At 50.3% G+C, this 21,792-nt stretch overlaps 1 long non-coding RNA gene across 1 annotated transcript; it reads left to right on the top strand.

Moving 5' to 3' along the window:
• The first annotated feature begins 21 nt into the window (after nt 1-21).
• LOC135292719 (uncharacterized) lies at nt 22-4,569 on the top strand. Its single transcript, XR_010354900.1, has 2 exons — nt 22-104; nt 2,495-4,569. It is a non-coding gene; the product is annotated as an uncharacterized LOC135292719 (long non-coding RNA).
• Nucleotides 4,570-21,792: the final 17,223 nt, after the last annotated feature.

Here is a 21,792-nt window from a genome sequence, read left to right as displayed (position 1 = left end):
GGGCCGGGCGGGTTCAGGCGGGTTCGGGCCGGGGCCGGGCCACAGTGATTTCCAAAGGAGATTGTCACTTGAGCTACTGCTGTAAGTTTCTGAAGAGTCTTTCTGTAAGTATTAGCAAAAGCCTAAAATGTGGTGATAGAGGCACCTCTGTCAGGTCTTTCCCTTGCTCTCTGTGTAGCACTAGTGTTCTGTCCCGACTGGAACAGCCGGAGGGGCTGAGCGAGCTGGGAAAGGGGCTCAGCCTGGAGAGGAGGAGGCTCGGGGGGACCTTGTGGCTCTGCACAGCTCCCTGGCAGGAGGGCGCTGCGGGTTCAGGAAGCGCCGGAGCGGCGTGGTTCCCTCTCTCCTCTCCCGCTCAACCTCTTCCTCCCTCCCTCCTCCTCCTCCCCCGTTTCCGAAGCCCTCGCAGCCCGCGGGAGGAGCGGAGATGGAGCCGGGACAGGGCGGAATGCAGAGAGGGGATGCCAGGAGTAGGAGTGACTGGGCTGTACTGGGACCATACTGGGATCATGCTGGGAGGGAGTAGGAGCAGCACGATGGCTGCAGCCAGGCCATGCAGGGCCTCCTGCCAAGGGGAATGATTTCAGACAAGTGCTGACTGCGTGGGAGAAGGTGTTTTGTGTTGGAGGGCTGAGTTATCACTGAAGTTTTTCACTTCTGATACTTGGTAATATCAGTGTCATTTTGTCAGTAAGGAGCACACTCAGTGCCTGAGACATCTCCATCTCCACCTGCTTCACAACTCCACTTGAAGGCAGATGAAAATTATTTCCTTGTAAATGACCTGTTTTCACCAAATTCTGCAAACTCTTACTGAGGCTCTTTGCCATAAGTTGATTTTCTATTTATTTTTTCCTTTTTTTTTTTTTTTTTTTTTTTTTTAATAAGGAGAATTGCTTTCTCCTTGCAAATGTTAAGTAAATTTTTCCCTGCCTGGGATGTCAGGAGGTGCACATCCTGTACAGAAACACTCCCCAACTGCATCAATAACCTTTTTGTACTGCTCAATGTGTACTAGAAAACTGCAGAGCAGTTACTTGGCAATCAATTCTCCATCTCTGATAAATCCTAATTTACAAGGAGCATGTGACGAACTCCCTCCTCTGCAATCAGGAGTTGGCAGTGCCCATTCTTCTGCAAATTTATGGCTTCAGCAGAATAATATTATAGGAACAGAAATGTTCTGCAGCATTCCTGCTTGGTTTGCTCCTCATTTTGTGGGGCAGACAGCAGCCTCCTACAGCCCTAAAAAGGACAGGGAATTTTCTGGACTGGAAAGAAAAGCATCCGTGAGAGAGGCAGAATGTGATGCTGTTACCCATGGCTGGTGTTGCCACCTCTGTTGTCAAATTTCCCTCCCTTGCTGCCTTGGGGCATCTGAGTAATGGGTGGTTTGTAGTGATGTTCTCCTTATTGAAATCAGTCAAGAGTTTGTGGACTTATTGCCAGCATGAAAACAGACCCTGTTTTGCTGGTTGTATGAGGGAAAAAATTATTTCAGGCAGAGAGAGGACAGAAAGAGGTGAGAGACCACTGAATTGTTTCCATGTGGCTGCAGGGAGGGAGAACAGTTGTGGTGTGGAGATGCGTTGTTAATGCTAAAGCAACAAAAAGCAACCCAAAGAGTGAGTGAGCATCACTTGAGCTGCACCTCTGCCAGTTAGGGATGGATCCCTCCTGCTCCTTCCCCTGTCTGAGGCACCTGTGTGGGGCTGGTTGTCCCTGTCATTTACCTTTCAATTGCACAACAAACAACAAGTTTCTTGGAAAACAGTTGGCTTTTCAGACTCTCCCGGGCATTCAAGTGAGTCCAGGAGATGTAGGGATGAGCTGATAAGTGGCTTTGGATGGTCTTGGCTGTTGGGTGTTGCTGTGTTTCCTGATGCTCCAAAGCAATCCCTGGCACGCTGCTTTTGTGAAAGGCAGAACAGCTCAAGAGAAAAATGTGCTTGAAATTACCTGTTCTGGGGAAATGCAATCACTGCGAATTTTCTGCTGGGAACTGCTTGTGAACAAAGACGGAGCCTGAATGAGGGATGTGCCCTTGTGGGGGTGCCTTACACTGACACAAAGCTCTCTGTGCCTCTCCAGAGGGTTGTCACCCTACAGAAACTTGTCACTTGAGGAATCTCCTGGCAGGGCAGGGAGGGGGATTTGACATCACAGCTGCGTGCCTGGGAAAAACGTCAAGGCAAATTCTTCTTTTCTGGCCAGGAAAGCCAGGGTGTGTGCCTGCTGTGTTCCACGAGGAGGAAATCAATTGCTGAGGGATTTCTGCTGGGAGATTTGTGCTTTATGAAATTCATGCCAGGGGCAGAGGACTGGGGAGCTGCCAACAATAGCACTGTCTTCCTCCCCTCTGCTGCTTTGATTGTTTGTAATGATTTAATAAATGGCGCTGTTCTTCCCTGCAGCAAACATAGGCATGTGGCATTTTATTATCTTTATTAGGGCTCCTGTTTGGAATTTCTTTGCTGTATTTCCTTCTTTGCAGAATTGGTCCAAAACTTGGAGGAGTTGGTGTGAGAACTGGACTTTGTGCTGTCAACATTCTGAGTGTTGAGCCAGTGCTAAATCCGTGCAACTGTATGGGAATGAAATAAATGACATGATTTAAACAAGGAAATACTCCTGGCTGAGGCATTTTATCTGCACAAATGCACACTAGGAGAGGAAGAGCAAATCAAGTACAAGCTCCCAGTAGTTACAGAAGAATGAATGGAAGTAACTTCCTGTTTAGGCTGGAAATTAGGAGAACATTTGTACCCATCAGAAGGGTGTTGAACTGGAGCAGCTGCCTAGTGACAACAGACGAGTGGAGAAGTGAAAGCCCAAATTAAAGGCTTTTAGTGTGGAGTTTTTTGGATGTTGGGGTCTTCAGAAGTAGATCTTGAGTCCCACGGGCAATGCAGGCAGCTTCCCAGGGGAGCATCTCTGTCCCGTGCCAGGGACCTGCTGCCCTGGTCCCACAGAGTGATTTGGGGGGTACCTGCTGGCCCAGCAGAGTTTCGGGAAATGCCTCAATGCTTGTTGGATTTGAATGGCATTTGGGTCAAACTGAGTTTCTCCTCTGAGGGATGGAGTCTTGAGCTCTCACAGGTTTTGCTTGAACATGTCTTTCGTCTGTCCCCCAGCCCAAAAACCCCCAGCAGATCCCTGCTCCTCCCTCTCTGTGTCTCCCACAGCTGTGATCCTCAGAGCTTTTCCCTTACACTAAAAGAACTGGAAATTGGCTGGGGTTTATTCCCTCTTGGCGACAAAATTGTCTCCTATTGTGCAGCTCAGGGGGAAAGGAACCTCTTCCTCCCTTCAGTGTGCTGCAACAAAGTGTTTTGTTCGTCTTTGTGAAGAACTAGGAAGAAACACTTCTTTTTAAGCTGAGGGAGCCCAATTCAATTCCCTTATCATTTTGAGCAAAATAACCAAGTTATTTATGTTGAAAGTCACTCCAAAATTTTGAAGAGACCTTTTTAGAAAATATTTCTCTTGGTGACTGATTACGAGTGGGTATGGGAAGAAACTCTTTGCCTTGAACCACTCAAAGCAGTAATTTCTTCCCAAAGAGTAGATGTAATTTCATTTGCTGGGTGAAAAAAAATAAGTAGTAGTGGACCAAAGGAGCTTCAAGCTGATCTCCATTTGCTGTCAATGACTGAATTAAATGCACAGGGTTCCTATCAGCTGTGCCCGACAAAACATTGCTTTTGGGTTATGGAGGTTTTGTCAGAAATCTTTGTAGCATGAACAGTTCATGGACTTATCTCTGCTGGCTTCAGCCATTCCTGCTGTCCATCATATCTTGCTATTATGAGGAAGCTCTTTTCATTATGTTGCCTTTTAATTCAGATATCTGAGCCTTTTTCTACTTCTGGTCCCAGTTTTCAAGAGGACAAACATTTTCTTATCTGTGAGTGTATTCAGTGGTGGCCACACAAGTGAAGGCAAGGAGCTGGCAGGTGATAATTTATGAAACTTTCTATAATGGGAAAACCTCAGCATTCAATTTCCATCTCCTTAGAAATCTTTATTTCATTTCTTGTCCCTTGTGCACTTTGTTGCTGGTCTGAGTTTAGTGCTTGGAAATGCAATTCTATGGATCCCAATTCTTTTGAGAGAGAATCATCTTGTACACAAAGCCAAATAAATTGAACTTTTCAATATCAGAGCAGTTTGACATCCAGGCTTGGGGACCTGGCCGTGGTTAGTGCCTGACCAGCCTCAGCACACAGAGTTTGTCTGATTTAGGTGAAATTTCATTCATTGGAGACAAAGTAAAATTGCCTCTTATTTGCTCAGCACTAAAAATCCATCTGAAGCTGATTGCCAAGAATTGCTGCTGAGTGATGGGATTAACCCCTGCAATGGCACCATGAAATGAGAGACTGGGAGAGGAATATTAAACAATGGCATTTCCAGCCATGTGCAGGCCCTGGTCTTCTGCTCTTGGCTTGGTGCTGTCAAAGGGGCTGCTTTGGATGGTTCTAGAGGCACTAATCTGGGCAGTGAAATGCACCTCAGGCACCAATTGCATCTCTGGTGTCTGCAAGTGCCTTTATCTCCCTTCATGCTCCTCAGAACCGAAATCCTGCAAGGACCAAGTGAATCTGAGACTTTGGGAAGGCCCAATAGTGACAGATTTTGGTGAGATTTGAGTCAGGAGATGGGAGCAGCAGCAGAAGGTGCTGTAATCTTCATCCCTGCACTCTTCTGCATGCGGATACAGTGTGAAGGAGGCAGGGATTCCATAAAGCACCTTCTGTAGCTCCTGAGGGAAAACAAGTGGCAAGTTCTTTAATTTCTTAGAGTTTCAGGCATGTTTGGCTGTGCTGCACCTCGGGGCCAGGCTCTGCCTCTCTCTGCTCCAGCTGGTGCTTCCAAACTGCCCTCTGTGATTTTTATTTGCAAACCAGCTCTCTGACCAGCTTCCACTTTGCTTTAAAAATTCAGCACCACGTTTGTGGCTGAACAGGTCCCAGAGCTGGGGAGGAGGATTTGAGATGCAATTTGCATCACAGAGTTGTTACAGCAGGGAAAATGTCACATCCCTCCTGTGCCTGGCGCTGCTAATCTTGTTCTGAACATTGGAAACCTCTTCAGCTGCTCTCATTATACCTCAATTTGATTACTGATTTGATTTCACACCTCTTTCATGCATGATTTTCCTCTCTCCTTGGCTGGAATTGTCAGGCCTGAGAATCTGTCAAGCCTTGGGACAGTTCCCATCACCTATCCCTGCTCCTAAAGCTGGTTTGAATTATCTTAGGAACCTGAGCATGAGGGAAAGTGGCAGGACTTTAGTGAGAGGAAAAGTAAGGCACAGAGGCCAAAGTGTAAATGCAGAGTCTGGGGACTCTGTTGTGGGGATCTGGGCCCTGCAGGATGTTCTTCCCTGTGAATGGCTGGTTCCTTCTCTATCTCCTCCTGAAATTCCTGAGGACCAGGGCTGGTGCTGGTACTGCAGCCACACAAACTCCCCATGGAGCTGTGTGGGACCCAGTGGGAATCATTGATTTGCTGCTTTTGATGAAAAGTTGTGGCATGAACCTCAGTGTCAGGGAGGTGACACGTTAATGCTGCTGCTGTCAGACAGTGCCCACACACCGTGTCTGGAGACAGCTCTGGAGAAGATGAAGAAAAACCAGGATTAAATCCCATGTGCTACTGAGCTCTATCAGAAACTGCTTGGAGTGAAGTCTGTGAAGTGACTGGGGAGAGCTGGATGAAAGGGACAGCTCTGAGAAGTGTGTGGTACATCATTGATGTCCTAATACTGATCTTTGCACAGAGATGAAAACGTATCAGTTTGCATGGCCTGAATGTCTGGCTCTGGACATTCTGCATTGCACAAGATGTGCTGAGCTCATCTGGCTTTGAAATATCATCTCTGCACCTTAGCCAGGAACAGCATCAGAGTTCTGAACAGATTCATCAAAATCAGTCATAAGCCAGAAGCAAACCTTGGCAATACACATCTGTGGCAGGTGAGGAGACCAAAAGCTCCCATTCTTGTTCTTGCTGAATGAATTCAGCAATAAAAATTCCTCTCTCTTGGCATTAAAATACTTTAGTGTCAGCTCTGCCCCAGACTATCAGTGTCAAGTATTTCTCTGGGTGCTTGGGGGTAGGTTCTCCCCCTGGAGCTCTCTGCAGGTTGGTGCTAATTCAAGATGTTCCCTCAGGTTCAGATGTTTTGCTGCCTGAGCAGAGTGTGCAGAACAGGGATTACAAGCACTGACATTTGCTGTGCTAGAAAGTGCAAGGGACACATTTGTGCCAATGAACGTCACACCTTGAACTAGGAGGATCAATTCTTGTGCTCACCAGAGTCTGCGGACAGAGGGGGTTTTCCAAAGGAAATCTTGGTCCATGTAGGGCTGAGGGTCCCTCCAGGCTGGCTCCAGCCCCTCAGGGTGCCCAGGAGCAGGGCTTGCCCACAGCCCAGTGCACCCTCCTTAGCCCTGGGGCTGCCCAGGGAAGAGCCATGGCTGAGGCTCTGCAGGAGCACACAGGCTCAGCCCTGCTCCAACATGGGATCCGTGGGCCAGGGCATGCTGGGCTTTGCCCCTACAGCTCCCAAGTGTGTCCAGAGAAACTGCAAGGAGAGGCTCACCTCTGTCAGTGGGATCCCTCTGTGCACAGGGACCCCCACTCCTGGGGTAGCTGTGCCAGGGACCTCCAGCCCTGGGAACCTGGAGCAAGTGGAAACTACAACTTTGCAAAATGCTGCCTGTGCCTGAAGCAAATGCAAGGAGAACTGGGGTGTGAAAAATAAAATTTGTTTATTACAGAAAAGCAGCAGCAAAAATACAGAAGATATTTACATTGTAAGAATATTTGCAACAACAACAATCGATAGAACATATATACATAAGAACCTATCTAGCAAAAATAGATGAAACATATTTACAGAAGACAAAAAGCCCTAAAACCTATAAGACAACAACAAAATGTAAAAGGTATGTACAAAAGGGCAGCATCTCTGTCCATGATGTCCATCAGTCCTGGAAGAAAAGCAAATACCACGGTCACTCCAGTCAGGCACAGAGGGCTCTTGCATGTGCCCCTAGGCTGGCACAGCTGGCCCAGCAGCAGGACTCTGCTAGCAGAACTGAGCCTGGCTGGGTCTGGCATGGAGCTTGTGTGGAGCAAAGCAGGCACAGGACAGGCTGTGGATGGCCACCAGAATCCAGTGCCCTGGGTACAATGTCCCTGAGCAGGGAGCACCCAGCCCAGCCCCAGCCTGGCAGCAGGAGACCCACTCTGCCTGTCCTGCTGCTGGCATTGCTCTTCATGCCAAGATCATGGCCTCTTCCTCACCTTCTTAATCAATGTCCATGTCCTCAATGGACTCGTCCATATCAACCTCCATCTCTTCTTCCACCTCCACATCCACCTCCATCTCCTCCTCCATATCAATCTTGGCATCTACCTCCATCTCCTCCTCTCTGTCTGGGACAGCCTGCAGAGGTAGCAAAACCTCAGAGTGGGGTCCCTGTCCCACTCCATCCCCACAGAGCTCCAGTCCACCCAGGCAGGTGGGGAGTGTCCACCTCCATGGAATGGCACCATACCTTCCTCAGGACAAATGTGAGCATCCTGCAGGGCTGGATGACAAAATCCAGGCACTCAGGATCTTTCAGGAGTGATGGGGTTATCAGGGGGCAGGTGACAAGCAGAGTGGGCAGGAGCAGGGTGAAGAGTGTGCAAACACAGCGGCCAATGGTTGTGTTGTGCTCTTTGCTGGGCGCTGGACGTTCCAGCTGGAGCGTGGGCTGTGACATCACAGTTCCCAGGCTCCATCTGAAGTGGACAGTGGAGACCATGGAATGATGGAGTCCCTGAATGGTTGGGCTTGCAAGGGAGCCTGAAGAACAACATCTTGTTCCCAGCTGAGCAGTCTTCCCCCAGAGCGTGCTGCTGAGAGCCCTGTTGCCAAGGATGGGGCATGCACAGCCTCTGTGCACAGCCTGGGCCAGTGCCCCACCACCCGCAGTGGAAAAGAGCAGCTTCCCTAGATGCAGCTTCAATCAACCTGCTGCAGTTGAAAGCCATCCCCCCTTGTCCTGTCAGCACAGGCCCTGCTGAACACTCTGTCCCCTTCTTTCCTGCGGGACCCTTCCAGTCCTGCAGAGCCACAGGGAGGCCTCCCAGTGTCTCCTCTCTCCAGGCTGAGCATCCCCAGCCCCACTTGCCCAGCAGTCAGTCATATCAGGGCCAGTCAAGGCTGCGGGGCAGCAAATAGCATCAGGAACTGAGAGATGCAAGCTTTAGACCCACGTTTGCCTCTAAACGTACAAAATTAATAACAGTGGAGAGGAAGATGGTGGGACACTGGTTCTCTTCTAACTGGTGATTTTTTGTTTCTTCTTTTCTGTCATGCTGACCCAGGTTTTTCTGTTTGAAAGGAAGCTTGGCACAATGTCCCTTGTCTTCTCCATTTGTGAAACACCAAGCAGCTTCTGGGCAGGCTGATATGCAGAGGAAAACCTGAAAATATACTAGTGATCCTGAGCCTGGGGGATGCAGCTAAACCCAGCCCAAAGTAATTTCTGCAAATTCGAGCCTGCTTTACATTTTCTTGAGTTTGGAAAACTTCACCAGTCATTTCTAAAAAAGCAAACAAAATCCTCAAACCAAATCAGACAAAAACCCATACAAACAAACAAACCCACGCAAACCAGTCCAACAAATAGATCAAAAACCCCAAATAAAACTACAGGGAATGAGGAGTTAGGATTAATTTTGAGGATAGCACAGCAGGCAAATGGCTGCTTGCCACAGGATCACCATCAAAAGCCACATAGAACAGCTGCTCCAAAATATACCCAAGAGGAGAAAAAGAAAAAGTGATGCATGGCAACTTTGGGGGCAGCTCCACATTCAGGTGAAGGATGAGCACGCAGTGGTACAGATCCAGCATTGCCCACCCTCCAGGCTGCTCTTTGCTCCTGATGAAAGACCCTTGCAGGACTGTGGCCCCTCTCAGTGCAGTGTCAGTCACTGCCAGAGCTCTCAGCTGAGCCACTGGCATTTCCAGAGTGACATCCAGCCGCAATCCTACTGCCTGCTGAGCACCTGTGGAAGATCCTGAGCCTAAATCTTCATGCCTAGGACCACAAAACAGCTCAGGATTTCTCTGAACTGGTTTTCAGGGGGGGTTTCCATATCCCCGTGAGATCTGTTCATCCCTCAACACGTATGACTTGATGTACAATGATGCATTTGGGTTCCTTCCTTCCTCCTGTGTGCCAGTGAGAAACCATCCCATGGGAATGGAGGATGTTGTGTGCAGGGCAATGTATTCCTGGCTTGCCATTTTGCTTCACTGTCACTCAGCTGAGCATGGTCCTTATCTAAGAAGGACTTAGAACTTGCAACAAGTGATAAATTAACCTGCTCCACTCTCCTTAGCATGGGTGTGATGAGTGTTAAGGAAAGCAGCGAGCGCTTGCCAGGATGGGAGCTTGTTCTTTGCCAGGGAGGAGGGAGAAAATCTTGCTTGGAGTAAATAAAGCAACTCTGCATCCCCAGGAAGAGAAGCAATTCAATATGTGAGTGCTGCATGGACTGATTTGCCCAAGGATTGTCTACTATGCAGCAATGTTCCCTATAAACCATGCTTCTCCTGACCTTTATTTTTCTGGGTTTCTACCACATGCTAGAAGAGACTCTCAATGAAAAAAAGCAAAACACCCTGTGGCGAGACGTTTTTTCCTTTCTTCAGGCTGCCTCTTTCTTTTGTTCCCTCCAGAGCTCTCACTTCATTTCTGCTGTTGTTTGGAGCACGTGCTTCCCTCTTTCCTGATCCCCTGGGCTTCTTTTGGCTCTGGGTGTCATGGACACTCTTAATTGCGGATTTTTTCCCCTTCATCTACTTGTGACCTCCAGCCCTGGGAACCTGGAGCAAGTGGAAACTACAACTTGGCAAAATGCTGCCTGTGCCTGAAGCAAATACAAGGAGAACTGGGGTGTGAAAAATAAAATTTGTTTATTACAGAAAAACAGCAGCAAAAATACAGAAGATATTTACATTGTAAGAATATTTGTAACAACAACAATCGATAGAACATATATACAGAAAAACCTAGCTAGCAAAACTATGGGAAACGTATTTACAGAAGTCAAAAACTGCCCTAAACTCTATATTCTAAAGAAAAACAACAAACTGTAGAACGTATATACAAAAGGGTGGTGTCTCTGTGATGTCCATCGCACCTGGAAGAAAAGCAAATGCCACGGTCACTCCAGTCAGGCACAGAGGGCTCTTGCATGTGCCCCTAGGCTGGCACATGCTGGCCCAGCAGCAGGACTCTGCTAGCAGAACTGAGCCTGGCTGGGTCTGGCATGGAGCTTGTGTGGAGCAAAGCAGGCACAGGACAGGCTGTGGATGGCCACCAGAATCCAGTGCCCTGGGTACAATGTCCCTGAGCAGGGAGCACCCAGCCCAGCCCCAGCCTGGCAGCAGGAGACCCACTCTGCCTGTCCTGCTGCTGGCATTGCTCTTCATGCCAAGATCATGGCCTCTTCCTCACCTTCTTAATCAATGTCCATGTCCTCAATGGACTCGTCCATATCAACCTCCATCTCTTCTTCCACCTCCACATCCACCTCCATCTCCTCCTCCATATCAATCTTGGCATCTACCTCCATCTCCTCCTCTCTGTCTGGGACAGCCTGCAGAGGTAGCAAAACCTCAGAGTGGGGTCCCTGTCCCACTCCATCCCCACAGAGCTCCAGTCCACCCAGGCAGGTGGGGAGTGTCCACCTCCATGGAATGGCACCATACCTTCCTCAGGACAAATGGGAGCATCCTGCAGGGCTGGATGACAAAATCCAGGCACTCAGGATCTTTCAGGAGTGATGGGGTTATCAGGGGGCAGGTGACAAGCAGAGTGGGCAGGAGCAGGGTGAAGAGTGTGCAAACACAGCGGCCAATGGTTGTGTTGTGCTCTTTGCTGGGCGCTGGACGTTCCAGCTGGAGCGTGGGCTGTGACATCACAGTTCCCAGGCTCCATCTGAAGTGGACAGTGGAGACCATGGAATGATGGAGTCCCTGAATGGTTGGGCTTGCAAGGGAGCCTGAAGAACAACATCTTGTTCCCAGCTGAGCAGTCTTCCCCCAGAGCGTGCTGCTGAGAGCCCTGTTGCCAAGGATGGGGCATGCACAGCCTCTGTGCACAGCCTGGGCCAGTGCCCCACCACCCGCAGTGGAAAAGAGCAGCTTCCCTAGATGCAGCTTCAATCAACCTGCTGCAGTTGAAAGCCATCCCCCCTTGTCCTGTCAGCACAGGCCCTGCTGAACACTCTGTCCCCTTCTTTCCTGCGGGACCCTTCCAGTCCTGCAGAGCCACAGGGAGGCCTCCCAGTGTCTCCTCTCTCCAGGCTGAGCATCCCCAGCCCCACTTGCCCAGCAGTCAGTCATATCAGGGCCAGTCAAGGCTGCGGGGCAGCAAATAGCATCAGGAACTGAGAGATGCAAGCTTTAGACCCACGTTTGCCTCTAAACGTACAAAATTAATAACAGTGGAGAGGAAGATGGTGGGACACTGGTTCTCTTCTAACTGGTGATTTTTTGTTTCTTCTTTTCTGTCATGCTGACCCAGGTTTTTCTGTTTGAAAGGAAGCTTGGCACAATGTCCCTTGTCTTCTCCATTTGTGAAACACCAAGCAGCTTCTGGGCAGGCTGATATGCAGAGGAAAACCTGAAAATATACTAGTGATCCTGAGCCTGGGGGATGCAGCTAAACCCAGCCCAAAGTAATTTCTGCAAATTCGAGCCTGCTTTACATTTTCTTGAGTTTGGAAAACTTCACCAGTCATTTCTAAAAAAGCAAACAAAATCCTCAAACCAAATCAGACAAAAACCCATACAAACAAACAAACCCACGCAAACCAGTCCAACAAATAGATCAAAAACCCCAAATAAAACTACAGGGAATGAGGAGTTAGGATTAATTTTGAGGATAGCACAGCAGGCAAATGGCTGCTTGCCACAGGATCACCATCAAAAGCCACATAGAACAGCTGCTCCAAAATATACCCAAGAGGAGAAAAAGAAAAAGTGATGCATGGCAACTTTGGGGGCAGCTCCACATTCAGGTGAAGGATGAGCACGCAGTGGTACAGATCCAGCATTGCCCACCCTCCAGGCTGCTCTTTGCTCCTGATGAAAGACCCTTGCAGGACTGTGGCCCCTCTCAGTGCAGTGTCAGTCACTGCCAGAGCTCTCAGCTGAGCCACTGGCATTTCCAGAGTGACATCCAGCCGCAATCCTACTGCCTGCTGAGCACCTGTGGAAGATCCTGAGCCTAAATCTTCATGCCTAGGACCACAAAACAGCTCAGGATTTCTCTGAACTGGTTTTCAGGGGGGGTTTCCATATCCCCGTGAGATCTGTTCATCCCTCAACACGTATGACTTGATGTACAATGATGCATTTGGGTTCCTTCCTTCCTCCTGTGTGCCAGTGAGAAACCATCCCATGGGAATGGAGGATGTTGTGTGCAGGGCAATGTATTCCTGGCTTGCCATTTTGCTTCACTGTCACTCAGCTGAGCATGGTCCTTATCTAAGAAGGACTTAGAACTTGCAACAAGTGATAAATTAACCTGCTCCACTCTCCTTAGCATGGGTGTGATGAGTGTTAAGGAAAGCAGCGAGCGCTTGCCAGGATGGGAGCTTGTTCTTTGCCAGGGAGGAGGGAGAAAATCTTGCTTGGAGTAAATAAAGCAACTCTGCATCCCCAGGAAGAGAAGCAATTCAATATGTGAGTGCTGCATGGACTGATTTGCCCAAGGATTGTCTACTATGCAGCAATGTTCCCTATAAACCATGCTTCTCCTGACCTTTATTTTTCTGGGTTTCTACCACATGCTAGAAGAGACTCTCAATGAAAAAAAGCAAAACACCCTGTGGCGAGACGTTTTTTCCTTTCTTCAGGCTGCCTCTTTCTTTTGTTCCCTCCAGAGCTCTCACTTCATTTCTGCTGTTGTTTGGAGCACGTGCTTCCCTCTTTCCTGATCCCCTGGGCTTCTTTTGGCTCTGGGTGTCATGGACACTCTTAATTGCGGATTTTTTCCCCTTCATCTACTTGTGACCTCCAGCCCTGGGAACCTGGAGCAAGTGGAAACTACAACTTGGCAAAATGCTGCCTGTGCCTGAAGCAAATACAAGGAGAACTGGGGTGTGAAAAATAAAATTTGTTTATTACAGAAAAACAGCAGCAAAAATACAGAAGATATTTACATTGTAAGAATATTTGTAACAACAACAATCGATAGAACATATATACAGAAAAACCTAGCTAGCAAAACTATGGGAAACGTATTTACAGAAGTCAAAAACTGCCCTAAACTCTATATTCTAAAGAAAAACAACAAACTGTAGAACGTATATACAAAAGGGTGGTGTCTCTGTGATGTCCATCGCACCTGGAAGAAAAGCAAATGCCACGGTCACTCCAGTCAGGCACAGAGGGCTCTTGCATGTGCCCCCAGGCTGGCACAGCTGGCCCAGCAGCAGGACTCTGCTAGCAGAACTGAGCCTGGCTGGGTCTGGCATGGAGCTTGTGTGGAGCAAAGCAGGCACAGGACAGGCTGTGGATGGCCACCAGAATCCAGTGCCCTGGGTACAATGTCCCTGAGCAGGGAGCACCCAGCCCAGCCCCAGCCTGGCAGCAGGAGACCCACTCTGCCTGTCCTGCTGCTGGCATTGCTCTTCATGCCAAGATCATGGCCTCTTCCTCACCTTTTTAATCAATATCCATGTCCTCAATGGACTCGTCCATATCAACCTCCATCTCTTCCTCCCCCTCCACATCCACCTCCATCTCCTCCTCCATATCAATCTTGGCATCTACCTCCATCTCCTCCTCTCTGTCTGGGACAGCCTGCAGAGGTAGCAAAACCTCAGAGTGGGGTCCCTGTCCCACTCCATCCCCACAGAGCTCCAGTCCACCCAGACAGGTGGGGAGTGTCCACCTCCATGGAATGGCACCATACCTTCCTCAGGACAAATGGGAGCATCCTGCAGGACTGGATGACAAAATCCAGGCACTAAGGATCTTTGAGGAGTGATGGGGTTATCAGGGGGCAGGTGACAAGCAGAGTGGGCAGGAGCAGGGTGAAGAGTGTGCAAACACAACGGCCAATGGTTGTGTTGTGCCCTTTGCTGGGCGCTGGACGTTCCAGCTGGAGCGTGGGCTGTGACATCACAGTTCCCAGGCTCCATCTGAGGTGGACAGTGGAGACCATGGAATGATGGAGTCCCTGAATGGTTGGGCTTGCAAGGGAGCCTGAAGAACAACATCTTGTTCCCAGTGAGCAGTCTTCCCCCAGAGCGTGCTGCTCAGAGCCCTGTTGCCAAGGATGGGGCATGCACAGCCTCTGTGCACAGCCTGGGCCAGTGCCCCACCACCCCCAGTGGAAAAGAGCAGCTTCCCTAGATGCAGCTTCAATCAACGTGCTGCAGTTGAAAGCCATCCCCCCTTTGTCCTGTCAGCACAGGCCCTGCTGAACACTCTGTCCCCTTCTTTCCTGCGGGACCCTTCCAGTCCTGCAGAGCCACAGTGAGGCCTCCCAGTGTCTCCTCTCTCCAGGCTGAGCATCCCCAGCCCCACTTGGCCAGCAGTCAGTCACATCAGGGCCAGTCAAGGCTGCAGGGTAGCAAATAGCATCAGGAACTGAGAGATGCAAGCTTTAGACCCACGTTTGCCTCTAAACGTACAAAATTAATAACAGTGGAGAGGAAGATGGTGGGACACTGGTTCTCTTCTAACTGGTGATTTTTTGTTTCTTCTTTTCTGTCATGCTGACCCAGGTTTTTCTGTTTGAAAGGAAGCTTGGCACAATGTCCATTGTGTTCTCCATTTGTGAAACACCAAGCAGCTTCTGGGCAGGCTGATATGCAGAGCAAAACCTGAAAATATACTAGTGATCCTGAGCCTGGGGGATGCAGCTAAACCCAGCCCAAAGTAATTTCTGCAAATTCGAGCCTGCTTTACATTTTCTTGAGTTTGGAAAACTTCACCAGTTGTTGGGGTGCATTAGTTTTAAGTTGGTTTATTCCTGTACCCCCCATTCCTGTTTATGGTTTTGTCCGGGCTCTCTCTCTCTCCCTCTTCTGAATTGTCCCGTCAGTTTACACTCTTATCTTTCCTAAATTCCTCCCTGACTGTCTGTCTGTTATTCATGGTCCTTGCCCACTCATCCAGAACATTCTGACCTGGACATTGAATGATTGGACTAGAGGTCAGGGTTCAACCCCTAATTTATTTACACTGGACATCCGAGCTGTTTGTTACGAGTTATTCCCTCCTCTCAAAATTTTAGATTGGTCGCTGTGTTCTAGTTATAAGACCTTGCCGGACAAGCTTTTTTGTCCGCGCCCGACGCACCATCAATAAAACACCTCCTTTTTCCCTGTCAACGCGGTCCAAAGCCTTTTCTCCTGCGGGACGCAGCCCAGCTTCTCTCCTCACGGCTCTGGGGGTTTCTCGCCCTTCTGAAGGCATTCCGCCTTAAATACTCTCCCTAGGAAGTCTCCTAGCGGAAGAGTGCCCTTCCCCCCTCACTGCTGCTGTCGGTGCTGGCCTGTGCAGCCGGGCGAGTCAGAGACCAAGAGGTCAGCAGTAGCCGCTGCAGGTTGGCGTCTCAAACGTGGGGCAACCCGACCGCGGACCCTACGACAGAGAACCCCGGAGCCGACGGGCGCGATCCGTTGGACTACCAGAAAGTTTCTCGCGAGTCGTTAACCTACCCTGTGTGGGAGCGGACCCATTTTCATGGGTATCGTCCCCACTTGGGGACTGGAACCGGGAGCTGCGTGCACCCTGGAGTCGAGTTCCTCCGCGGGAGTCAAACCACCCCGGAAACGTGTGTTCTTTTCCCTTTCTTTCTTCCTCTTCCCCCCCCCACCTTTGTAACTTGCACGGTCCGCCGGTTTCGCCCAGCTCCCCGGTTTCACCCGGGATTCTCGTTTTTCCCTAGCTGGCCAGCGTCTTGCCGGCGTAGTCCGGCTCCGGGGGGGTTGCCCCAAAGGTCTTCTCCTTCACGTTATCCAGGGTTGGTGGGTTTGAGCTTTTTACCATCTCATAATGGGTGCTCATTTTACAAAAGCTCAAAAAAGGCACTTTAACTTTGTTTCTGTTATCCTTTCTCGGGGGGGTTTTGAAAAAATAGAAAAAAAAGAAGTTCAAAAACTAGTCCTTTGGCTGTCTACTCAGTTCCCAGAGCTTTCCCCTGAACAAATTCACGATTGGCATTTTTGGGGACAAGTTTGTACTAAATTAGGGGAACTAACTCGAGCAGGAGATTCTTCGCTTTCGCAGACTGCTTTCTGGGCTTCCCAAATTAGGAAAGTTCTAAAGTCCCAGAAGAAACTGAGGGGGCAGCCGTCTGACTCCAGTTTTGTTCCCAGTTCATCTTGTTCCTTTTGTTCTAATCCTTCCCCCTCCCCCGCTTCCCCCAAGCGCGGAATCCTGAAAGCAGCAGCCCGCGACAGCACCGCACGGGGCTCAGGTCACCGCCCCGGCTCCTTTCGGGAATCCCGTTTCCCCCGCCCGGGAAGTTCTGGCCAAACTTCCCGGGGCTCTCCCTGTCCACCCCCTCTTCCACCTAAGATTGCTCCCAGTCGTAAAGGTTCAGTTCGTCTCAATATTCCCCCCCCCCCTCCTCCTCCTTCCCCGCCATCTACCCCACTCTTCCAGGATAGCTCACAAGGAGCCCGAAATGGCGGACACCGCGTGGGGCTTCCCACCGACATTTCTTCTTCTTCCCAAAACCCACTTTTTTCTCACCACGACTCTTTCCCTTATCCGGTTTCCCCTCCCACTGTTCCTCCCTCCGGCCCTCCCCTCCCTTCTCCCGGTCCTACACCCCGAGGTACTCCCACTCCGGCATCAGCGCCTCCCCCATGCCACGTCTCCCAGGCGGGGACAAAGTCGTCAGCCGTCTCCGCCCCCAGTCTTATCTCTCCCCCTCCCTCTTCCCCTCTCAGCTCCGGTTCCCACGCTCCGTCCGGAGCCGCGGGGGAGGGAGCTGAAGGCCAAATCTCAGAGCCGCCAGTCCTCTCGGCGGCCCCGGTCACTTACCAGCCCGGGGGGGGGCAGAAACCAGCCACATTGGACTCCATTTCCACATCATTCGATAAAGGAGCTGTGCAAAGCTCAAAAAGATTTCTCCCAGGAGAGTGAATATTTTCGGGGAATTCTAAGAGCTACACTCTCTGAAACAGTGGTCACCCCTGCAGATTTAAGGCGGCTGTTCTCCTGCCTTTTAAACCCCACAGAATTCCTTGTTTGGGAAAAGCACTGGCGAAGAGAAATTAGTAACATCTTACCCTCGCTGTGGGAAAACCAAGCCACAGCTTCAGATCTGCAGGGGGGTGTGTTAACAACCAACCACTTGTGTGGGACAGGGGCATGGGAGGATGGGCAAACCCAAGCGTGGTATGTCCCAGTGGAGGCTTTAAGGGAGGGAGCCAAAGCAGCCGAGAGGGCTTTCCTCACCTTACGGTCTCTTGCTACCCCCTTAACACCGTATGTGAAAATCACACAAGATTCTAATGAGTCCTTTTTAAGCTTTGTTGAGCGCCTCCGCAGGGCGATCGAGACGCAGGTCCATGATGAGTCAACTAAGAGGGGAATCCTCACTGAGGTGGCAGCGACGAATGCAAATCCAGCTTGCAAGGCCGCCATCCTCAGTCTGCCGTTAGATCCTCCCCCAACGCTGGATCAGATGCTAGACGTCTGCGACCGCAAAGTCGCCATTATTGCGGAGGAGCTGGACAAGCAGCCCAGGGCTCCAGCTCGAAGGGTAGCTGCCACCGACCTGGAGGAAGTCACCACAGCTGCTGCTGCTGCCCCGTCCCGACAGCCCAACACGCCAAAGCTGCAACCCCGGACGGATGCGCCGTGCCACCTATGCAACCAGTCTGGGCATTGGATGCCGGACTGTCCCCTGAGGCGGGAGTTTTACGAATTTAAAAAGAAACATCGGCCTCAGGGGACCCCACAACACCAACAAAAAAACTAAATTGCAAGCGCGCCTCCTCCCCGCGCCACGATAAAAATAGGGCAGGTGTCACCATCCCACCACGCGGGGAAAAGGGGAGGGAGGGGGACCTCCAGCAGGACCTGCCTGCTGCCACAGACTCTAAAACTTTACCAAACTCAACTTCTCACGAATCTATTTCTGATCTTTTTCAGGAGGTGCCTCGGCCAGTCCTAACAACCACCTCCAGGACGGTCCCCTTTCGGTTGCAGTTGGCGGAACCTCTCCATCTTATTGACTCAAATATCCAACTCGTCTCCGTCAGCCCGGAGTGCCCAGATACCTGGCATCGGACCAAGGGTAGGTTCGTCACAGTTGGAGATTCCAAATTCACACCACAAGACATTCACATCATCCCGGGTCTCATATCATCAGACCCGAAAACATTCGAAGTAGCCATGTATTGTGCCAGCCCTCCCACCTTTCTGCCTCGGGGTCAAATTGTGGCGCAAGCCATTCCTATCCCTGAGGAGCTCTGGGACTCCAAGCCACCCAAAACATCCACATCCTCACACCTCCCATCGGTGGCTTGGGCTCAGGCCCTAGGCAAAGAAAAACCAAGAATCACCTGCAGCCTACAGAAAGGTGGGGACCAGAAGCTCGTTCACGGGCTTCTGGACACTGGAGCAGATGTTACGGTCATTCCCTCACGGGATTGGCCATCGCATTGGGAATTGCAGGACGCAGCAGAACGAATCCGAGGTGTAGGAGGGATCCAATTGGCGAAACAATCTAAGAGCATTGTGCAAATTATGGGGCCGGATGGACAATTAGCGTCTGTACGTCCATTTGTTTTAGATTACACGGAGCCCCTGTGGGGGAGGGACCTGCTTGCCCAGTGGGGAGCCCGAATTGATCTACCAGCAGCTCCCCAGGTTTTTGGGGCAGCGGTCACTGAGGAGCGCCCTACCCAGAAATTGAATTGGCTGACTGACACACCTGTCTGGGTAGAACAGTGGCCGCTTTCAAAACAGAAATTAAAGGCGCTCGAGGAGCTTGTAGAAGAGCAGCTGCAGCGAGGTCACCTGGTGGAGACCACGTCTCCGTGGAACTCCCCAGTGTTTGTCATAAAGAAACCTAATAAAGAGAAGTGGCAGCTCCTTCACGACCTTAGACAAATTAACAACGTCATCGAAGACATGGGTCCCCTCCAACCAGGGATGCCCTCCCCAACAATGCTTCCCCAAAATTGGAATTTAGCTGTAATTGACATAAAAGACTGCTTTTTCCAAATTCCACTACACCCCGACGATGCTCCGCGTTTTGCTTTCTCGGTTCCTACCATCAACCGAGAGGCCCCTAGGAGGCGCTACCACTGGACAGTTTTACCCCAAGGCATGAAAAACAGTCCAATAATTTGCCAGTGGTATGTCTCTTCCTTGCTCTCATCAGTCAGGGCAAAAGCAACCAACGCTACAATTTTCCATTACATGGATGACATTCTCATCTGTGCTCCAACTGATGACAAACTTGCTCACAGTCTTGACCTAACAATCAGTGCATTGGTTGCTGCAGGGTTCGAGTTGCAGCAGGACAAAATTCAAAGAATGCCACCCTGGAAGTATCTAGGTCTTACAATTAGCAAAACAACTATTACACCACAAAAAATTAAAATTCGGAATTCCATTCGAACGCTTTCTGATGCCCAGCAGCTGTGCGGGTCTCTGAATTGGGTAAGGCCTTGGCTAGGCATTCCCACCGAAGACCTGGCCCCCCTTTTCAATTTATTGAAAGGGGGAGAGGAGCTTAGTTCTCCTAGGTCGCTCACCCAAGAGGCACAAGCTTCGTTGGAAAAGATCCAAAAGTCCATCTCGGAGAGGCAGGCCCATCGTTACCAGCCGGGTCTGGCCTTCAAATTCATTATTCTTGGGAAATTGCCACACCTCCATGGAATGATCTTCCAGTGGGAGGACATCAAGAACACCAAAAAAGATCAAGGGGCTAGGGACCCTCTCTTGATTATAGAGTGGGTGTTCCTTAGTCACCAAAGGTCCAAAAGAATGACGAGGCCACAGGAGCTGGTGACGGAGCTGATCCGTAAGGCTCGCCTTCGGATCAGGGAGTTGGCAGGTGTGGATTTCACATGTATTCACATACCACTCAAATTAGATTCGGCCCACTTTACAAAAGCTATGTTGGAACACCTTCTCCAAGAGAATGAGGCCCTGCAGTTCGCTCTGGACAGCTACACCGGTCAAATTTCTATTCATCGGCCGGCTCACAAAATTTTTAATTCGGAAGTCCAGTTTAAATTATCTCTTCAACAGATTCAGAGCAGGACTCCTCTGAAGGCTCTGACCGTTTTCACTGACGCATCCGGCGCCTCCCACAAGTCAGTTCTGACTTGGCGGGATCCGCAGACTCAGCAGTGGGAAGCTGACATCAAGGAGGTGGAAGGATCACCTCAAGTAGCTGAGTTGGATGCTGTTGTCAGGGCTTTCGAGAAGTTCCCTGGACCATTCAATCTGGTCACCGATTCCGCTTATGTAGCGGGCGTAGTTGCCCGTTCAGAACAAGCGATTCTGCAGGAAGTGTCCAACGTAGCCCTCTATCAATTGCTCACCAAACTAGTAAATTTAGTCTCTCACCGAGAGCAACCATTTTATGTGATGCATGTGCGGTCCCACACTAACCTGCCAGGGTTCATCGCCGAGGGGAACAGGAGAGCGGATGCCCTCGCTGCCCCTGTGCAGGTGGCCCCGCTCCCAGACATGTTCCGCCAGGCTAAGATCAGCCACCAGCTCTATCATCAGAATGCGCCGGGTCTGGTCAGGCAGTTCCAACTTAGCCGTGACCAGGCCAAGGCCATTGTGGCCACATGCCCCCACTGTCAATCCTTCCAGCTTCCAACTGTCAACGCAGGGGCTAACCCCCGAGGATTGGCGAGTTGCGAAGTGTGGCAATCCGATGTTACACACGTCCCTGAGTTTGGCAGACTGAAATTCGTTCACGTATCAGTAGATACCTTTTCCGGCGCAGTTTTTGCCTCTGCCCACGCAGAGGAGAAGGCAAATGACACCAAGAAACACCTTCTTTTAGCCTTCTCCACGCTGGGCATTCCAAAAACATTAAAAACTGACAACGGCCCAGCATATAAGTCCAGGGAACTGCGCAACTTCCTGCAGCAATGGGGAATAGAACATAAGACCGGCATCCCCTATTCCCCAACAGGTCAAGCTGTAGTGGAGCGGACCCATCAGAGCCTCAAAAGGGTCCTTCAACAACAACATGAGGCAATGAAGATGGAGTCCCCCCAGGTCCGCCTTGCCAGGGCCCTTTTCACAATCAATTTCTTAAACTGCTCTTTTGAGAATCTAAATCCACCATTTGTTCGGCACTTTGGGCAACACCAACAACTGCAGCCGAAAGAGAAGCCTCCAGTTCTCGTAAAGGACCCCGAGACCTGGAGGACGGAGGGACCTTTTGACCTTGTCACCTGGGGGAGGGGATACGCCTGCGTTTCCACTCCCTCGGGTCCAAAATGGGTCCCTTCAAAATGGGTCAAGCCATACACCGCCTCCAGTAAAGTTCCAACTAAGAAAGTGGCACAGGTCGAAGAGGCCTGCTGGAGGAGAAAAAAGAGGCCTTCTGAAGGAGGTTTAGACCTCCCGGAGCAGAACCATTCCTGATGTTTTACCTTTATGACCTTTTGTCTTGTTCTTTTCAGAAAGCCCGAGAAAGCCCATCCCCATGACCCACATCGAGCTGATCATTCTCTGGAACCTTTTGGCCATCGCGAGCT

This window comes from Passer domesticus, unplaced genomic scaffold (assembly GCF_036417665.1).
Source record: "Passer domesticus isolate bPasDom1 unplaced genomic scaffold, bPasDom1.hap1 HAP1_SCAFFOLD_44, whole genome shotgun sequence".
Lineage (NCBI taxonomy): Eukaryota > Metazoa > Chordata > Aves > Passeriformes > Passeridae > Passer > Passer domesticus.
Note: the sequence above shows the minus strand (reverse complement) of the source record. Positions and strands in the feature narration are given on the sequence as shown.